The 7,587-nt window shown below is 37.0% G+C and overlaps 1 protein-coding gene across 1 annotated transcript in view; it reads left to right on the top strand.

The window, feature by feature from the left end:
- The first annotated feature begins 410 nt into the window (after nucleotides 1-410).
- The window catches only part of LOC138700997 (gastrula zinc finger protein XlCGF26.1-like), a 194,247-nt gene continuing 187,070 nt past the window's right edge, over nucleotides 411-7,587 (top strand). The window contains exon 1 of the mRNA XM_069827467.1: nucleotides 411-536. The gene's annotated coding sequence lies outside the window, so the exon portion shown is untranslated. The remainder of the gene's footprint in view (nucleotides 537-7,587) is intronic.

Raw genomic sequence — 7,587 nt, 5'->3', positions numbered from 1 at the left:
ACACGAATCAATCTGTAATTTCTCAATGTCTGAAGATGAATTTCTTATTCATTATATTTCTAAACATATTGTCTATGATTCGAGTTTGAAATAAAAATAAGGCCGTCCAAGCAAAAGTGTATGTGGCAAGAAGTGGGGGATTTATTAAACAATACTAGTTTGTTTGAGAATATCTTACATTGTTTATTTATAACACATTTAATATGTACATTATCATTTATAATATGTCCACATTTATGAATAGTAACTTTGCTCAATTGAAATCCTTGTTTGATGCATATCAATACAAAAACAGCTGTTTAATCGTGACCATCCATAAACATGAATTACGCGGATACATGATAAAACAAAAGACAATCGACCAATCATCTTCGCTGATAAAGGTATCATTCTGGGTCACAAATCGTCGATTCAAATTCTCAACGGTGTACGATGGACGAAGATTGTCGTGGCGGAAGCTTAGCTAAGTTGTAACAGTTAATTATTTTGTGCCGTAACTATTTCGTGAACGTCAGTGCGTCTACCGGGGTTTGAAGGTATGTAAAACACAAAATTAAATTGTGTACAAAGAATATAAAATGCATATCTGTACATTTGACCTGTGCAATCATAACCTCATATTTAGTGAGTATTTATTCGTTAAAAATATTAATTACAAAATTGAAATACTTGACAAATAGTTGACCTTCTTATATTCTTCATTCTTTATACCGAAGGTAAAGGGCATTATGTTCATTTTTTATGAAATTGTAGTTTTTGTATATTTTTGTATTTTAGTTTTCGCTCTCTTTTCAGTGGTACAAAGCACTAACTTCTACGCGTACCGGTAATAATAAGCGAGTTAGCCTGTTATAACATAAGGTTTCGTGTTAAAGAGCACTTTCATTTAATTCTCCTGTAAAATTTAATATCATAGTCCTACTATAATTTTATGCATATTACCTCCGACATACAGAATTGTATTTATCGGAAATTAATTGAATTGTAACGTACCGGTAATTATTTCATAGCCAAGCTTAGGCAGTTAGCTTATCAGTATACGTACGTATTATTGATGTTCTATTACCTTGGCCCTTTGTTGCGGAAAGACGTTTGCAGTATTAGTATTGACATTGGTACCAGTAGATTTATTAACAATAAAATTGCCATGGGATCACCCATTTCCAGCATACTAGCAGAAATATTCCTACACAACACAGAGAATAAACATGTGTACTAAACAAAGACAACAACAAATACGCAGACGACATACTAATACTATTATACAAAGAAAACAAAAGACAGATTCAAAACCTACATCAACACATAAACAAAATAGGCTACACCCAAATCTACACTACACATTAGAAATTGAAAGCAACAAATCGATAAATTTTCTAGACATCACAATAACAAAAGTTTACACACACACATAAAAAATATACAGAAAACCCACAACACACAATCAAATACATAGCACAAGAAAACGAATAGGTGAAGGCTACTTATGTCCCGGCCACTATAGGAACTTGCCAAAATACCTTGAAAATGCCTTGGATTTATAGTAGGTCTATTGATTAATTATTAGAAGTTGATTTGATCACTGGGAGAGCTGTATGATAAAAATGTACCTTACTTATATACGAAAATCGTCGTGCGTGAACGAAGAATACGGCCATATTTCCTTAATGTGACAGTGGGTTTCAGTGTCGCCAACATAGTAATAATACTACACACCTAATGTACAGAAGTACATGATATTTCCATGCAGATATTCTGCGTCATCATACGATGAAAGAGTAATGGAACAGAGAAAAATTCTCTCCGGCGCCGGATTTGAACCCGGGTTTTCAGCTTTACGTGCTGATGCTTTAGCCACTAAGCCACACCGGATACCCACCCCGGCGTCGGACAGAATCGTCTCAGTTTAAGTTCCAACTCTTGGGTTCCCTCTAGTGGCCGCACTGCACTACGTCATAGATGTCTATGAACGTAGGACTGAAGTCCACATATGTGCTGAGGTACACTGTTATGAGTGACTAGTTGGCCGGGATCCGACGGAATAAGCGCCGTCTTAAATCACGATGTGATTTACGCATATCATATATATTATTTTAATGTACCGAAGTACATATGATATTTCCATGCAGATATTCTGCGTCATCATACGATGAAAGAGTAATGGAACAGAGAAAAATTCTCTCCGGCGCCGGGATTTGAACCCGGGTTTTCAGCTCTACGTGCTGATGCTTTAGCCACTAAGCCACACCGGATACCCACCCCGGCGTCGGACAGAATCGTCTCAGTTTAAGTTCCAACTCTTGGGTTCCATCTAGTGGCCGCCCTCTGCAAGATTTGGAACTTAAACTGAGACGATTCTGTCCGACGCCGGGATAGGTATCCGGTGTGGCTTAGTGGATAAAGCATCAGCACGTAGAGCTGAAAACCCGGGTTCAAATCCCGGCGCCGGAGAGAATTTTTCTCCGTCCCATTACTCTTTCATCGTTTAACCTAACTTGTCACATAATACACACCTAATCAAACCTAACCTAACCTGTCATATAATACTACACCACTTCGGGTACTATCTTTGACGCTGCGTTCCTTTCAAACTGTGTCATTTGTTGCATTGTATGCCCCGTGTGTTGTCTTTCGTGGACCCAAACATTCGCAACCAACCGCTCTTCAAGCGAATAATTACTGCCATCTTGCTCACAATTCCACTATCGTTATTCAACTGTTATTGTCACTGCTACCAAATGTTTTGTTCATCGTTATCAACTGTCTTTCAGTGTTGCCACATCCTCTTGCCACCAGGTTTAGTAATTCTACAGTACATTACATTGTATATATCTAAGGGTACGGTGATTTATGGCCCGCCCTGTATAACATTGATCAGCTTAATGCATTTTCAAGCCAACTTTTATCAGTTTCATTATCCTGTCATCTAGCGACTGCAAAAGAAGCTACGTTGATGGAATTACATGGAGTAATAGCACAGTCTAGTATATACAGTCACGAAGCTCAATACGTAGTAAATATGCATCCATAGATAGTTGCTAACCACTAGGATCGCTACTATCGCCTCATCACGGACAATGCGAAATAGTACCGGCACAGTCTATTGTTCCTAGTACCCTCACAACTCAAGCTTCGTGACTGTATATACAGGGACATCATTTTATTTTTACCTAAATTTTTATTGTACCTGAGTTTTTTAATGTACTTCACTCCCACCCCTTCTACTAAGTAAGTTCCAACTCCACACAGAACCAAGACCGCAGATAATAAGCAGTACTGAGTTACTGTCAGTAACTTACTGAGTATAGTACGTTCCAGAAATATGTTCGCGTTTTCCAGTGACGAAAGAGCTTTCAATATTGAATCATATTTTCACACGGGTACTGTCCGTTTGCCTACGTCGCATCACGATTTCCCCCACCTGCTTCTGCTCGCCCCTCTGTAATAGCTGGGCTGTCTTAGCTCTTTTCTGAAAACATTAATTTCTCTTAGGAATTGGGCGTTTTCGTAATATTATACAGCTGTTTAATTTAACTTAAATAAAAGGGCCTCGTTAAGTAATTAACTGTCACGTGATTTCCTCCCTTTCTACAAACCTGCGGCATAACCACTTGGACGGACAGTAGATAGCATGTCTGAGTAATTTTATATTTTTGGGTCGGGCAGAAGTGAAGATTGAATTTACAGTACGTAGAGTAGGTACAGAATTATTTCAACATGAGTTACTAGTACGAAGGACGAAACTGGCAATTGGAATTAGATGCAATAGTCTATAGTGCGATAATATGCACAAAAGAACTGAAGCCTGTATCGAAATGAACGGCCACCATTTTCAAAATTGTGTTTAAATATTCATATTATGATTATTTTTCAATTTAACTTCTTTCTCTATATTGTACGCTAATGTGCTGTAGACAGTATAATATACACTGCATAATGAATACGTTCGCATGGATAACTCACTTCGTGAGTAAAAACACTTATTCTTAATACAGTACTGTACTTTGATTAAAGAAAAACCTAATGAAAATTATCAAACTCAAAATCGCGATATTTCCTAGTTTACGTAATTGGATGAACTACTTTTCTTTCTTCCTATACCTAGTAGAGTGATTTGTGTTTTACGCCAGTATCATCGAAATCCAGTCTTGGAGGGGGGAGCAAGCGGTGTTTCCGGTTCTCTAAAGGTATAGACAGGTTAATATTAAAAATGTTAGTAAAAATAAAATGATGTCCCTGTACTGATGAAGTTCAACAGTCTCCACGCAGAATCAAGGCCGCATATAGTAAGCAGCACTGAGTTAGTGATTATAGTACGTTTCAGAAATATGTTCGCGTTTTCCAGTGACGAAAGAGCTTTCAATATTGAATCATATTTTAGCACAGGTACTGTCCGTTTTCCTACGTCGCATCCCGATTTCCCCCACCTACTTCTGCTCCCCCCCCCTCTGTAAAAGCTAGGCTGTCTTAGCTCTTTTCAAAAAAAACATTAATTTCTGTTAGGAATTGGACGTTTACGTAATGTTATACAACTGTTTAAAATAACTTAAATAAAAGAGCCTCGTTAAGTAATTAACTGTCACGTGATTTCCCCTCTTTCTACGGTCCTGCGGCATAACCACTTGGACAGACAGTAGATAGCATGTCTGAGTAATTTTATCTGTGCGGGTCGGGCAGAAGTGAAGATTGAATTTAAGTACGTAAGGTACTCTTTTATAGAGTAGGTACAGAATTATTTCAACATGAGTTACTAGTACGAGGGACGAAACTGGTAATTGGAATTAGATGCAATAGTCTATAGTGCGATAATGTGCACAAAAGAACTGACGCCTGTATCGAAATGAACGGCCACCATTTTAAAAAATGTGTTTAAATATTCATATTATGATTATTTTTCAATTTAATTTCTTTCTCTATATTGTACGCTAATGTGCTGCAGACAGTATAATATACACTGCATAATGAATACGTTCGCATGGATAACTCAGTTCGTGAGTAAAAACACTTAAGGCTGGTTCACAATAAACCGGGAAAGAGAACCAGAGTGAAAACGAGAAGCAGAGAACGTGAATATGAAAATTTTTGATTCACAATAAACCGAGAACGTAGACGACTATGCATATCGATATGTATGTCAATAACGATATGTAAAGTCGATATTACGCATTCTGATGTTATTTGTGTATAATTGACCAATGGCGTTCTCTCATGAGTACAAGGCAGCCAACATAAACACAGGTTAACCAACTTCAAAATTTCAACGGTACTATACATGTGCCAATGCATCTTTATTATCACAACCTATTTTAAGTCTACCATAACGTAAAATAATTAGAGAAGAAACATTTGTAATAGAACAAAAATAAACACAACAGTAGTTATTGAATTGAAGCATGAATATGCAGTGTGTAATACAACCAATACAGTAATAAAATATGATTCGCTTACGATCGGTGTTCAAAGATGCAGCTATTGAAAGCCACGTGTTCTCCTTCATTTTTTCATATTTATACGAGGCTTATCGTAAACGTGAGGATTTTTCTCAACACTCAATATTAGAATCTCATCAAATAAAACTTGCTCCATGATGCACAGCACAGAACAAAATAATGCATAGGTTATGTCACGATCTTCTTGCTACAAAATATATGACGACAAAATAGCTCTTTTAGATGGCAATAGAATGAATCTAGTGGGCTGTGATCGGAAACGTGAACGCCAAAGTTGAAACTTGGCCAACTCTCCGTTCCCGATCCCGGGCTCCGGGAAGCTTTTCGTTAATTGTGAATGCTCACATTTAAATGTACACATTTTAACAATTTTACCGTTTTCGTTTTCGTTCCGATTCTCGTTTCCGGTTTATTGTGAACCAGCCTTTATTCTTAATACAGTACCGTATTTTGATTAAACAAAAACCTAATGAAAATTATCGAACTCAAAATCGCGATATTTCCTAGTTTACGTAAATGGAATGTTATGTTTTATTTAACGACGCTCGCAACTGCAGAGGTTATATCAGCGTCGCCGGATGTGCCGGAATTTTGTGCCGCAGGAGTTCTTTTACATGCCAGTAAATCTACTGACATGAGCCTGTCGCATTTAAGCACACTTAAATGCCATCGACCTGGCCCGGGATCGAACCCGCAACCTTGGGCATAGAAGGCCAGCGCTTTAGCAACTCGCCAACCACGTAAATGGATGAACTACTTTTCTTCCCTCCTATACCTAGTAGAGTGATTTGTTTGTGTTTTACGCCAGTATCATCGAACTACAGTCGTGTGTTTCCGGTTCTCCAAAGGTATAGCCAGGTTAATATTAAAAATGTTAGTAAAAATAAAATGATGTCCATGTACTAGACAGACTGTGAAAATAGCTTGCAGCAGTACTTCCATCTAGCGGCCGTTGCCAAAAAAAATCATTTTAGACGGTGGAGATCCTAGTGGTTATTCTTTTTTATATGTTGCCATTTCGTAACATGGGAATGGCCTAATTCAGTGATGTCAATCAGAGCGTATATGCGCTACGAGAACGCTTGCGCTACTGGAGCACGCAGAGCGCGCCAGCTACGAATACGAGCTTCAGTGAGGGGTGTACAGTGTACAGTTGGCATTGATCATGCACCAGCGAAGAGATCGTATAAGTTCCAGGTCGAATGAGCACTGCAGTTCCTATGCAAGGAACAGGAAGGAGATAATACAGTGCTTAATATGTGGACAACATACGATTAGTAAGAAAAGCAGCATACAGCGACATTATTCAACATACAATGAACAAACATACAGAGATATCGAGGGGGAAGAACGATTAAAATTATTACATACATTACAGACTACCGTAAGTGCAAATATCTAGATTATTTACTATGTATAAATTAATTTTTTATTTCTTTATTGAGGGTCCTTACAGGAAGTTATCCCCAATTATAAGTACACCAACATAAAGAAATACAAACAACAAATTAAAAACAAATGATTCATAAACATGTGCTGTAAACACAAAGTTTACAAAAGTTCAGTGTATATACTAATGTGATAAACTTTTAATTTCCAAATACGTAGACTGAATTGACAGATGTATAGGGCTACATAACAAAAAAAATCGAGTACAGTTATTAAAGAGGTATTCAATTGAAGACAGTCCTGTAGGCCTAAATAAATAGTGTTCAAATTTAATGTATGGGCTATTCCATCTCAAATCGACCGAAATATAGAGAAAATTGACCTTGCATTTTTTAAATACAATGAAACTTTTTCTGTCCGTTGACAACTATGATACAATGCTTTGTGCAAAGTTTGAGGCATGAGAACTTCATAGTGTTTAAATTAAAAATATTTTAATCTATCGTATTTTCACAAAATTAGCAACTTTAAACTGTTGTGGCTCCGAAACCCTTTCACCCAATGATCAAAATCATGGTTTATTTTGATGCTGAGAAATTAAAGTTTATATTGACATGTAAACAGTTTTTCTTACTTTTTATGGAAATAGAGGAATTTAGATTTTTCTTCATTAAGATGCCTTTGCCCACGAAAAAATATTTTTAAATTATATGGTTAGATTCCGCATTGAAAGTACAAATAAACGTAT

The sequence above is a fragment of the Periplaneta americana genome, chromosome 6 (assembly GCF_040183065.1).
Source record: "Periplaneta americana isolate PAMFEO1 chromosome 6, P.americana_PAMFEO1_priV1, whole genome shotgun sequence".
In the NCBI taxonomy this organism is placed as follows: Eukaryota; Metazoa; Arthropoda; class Insecta; order Blattodea; family Blattidae; genus Periplaneta; species Periplaneta americana.
Note: the sequence above shows the minus strand (reverse complement) of the source record. Positions and strands in the feature narration are given on the sequence as shown.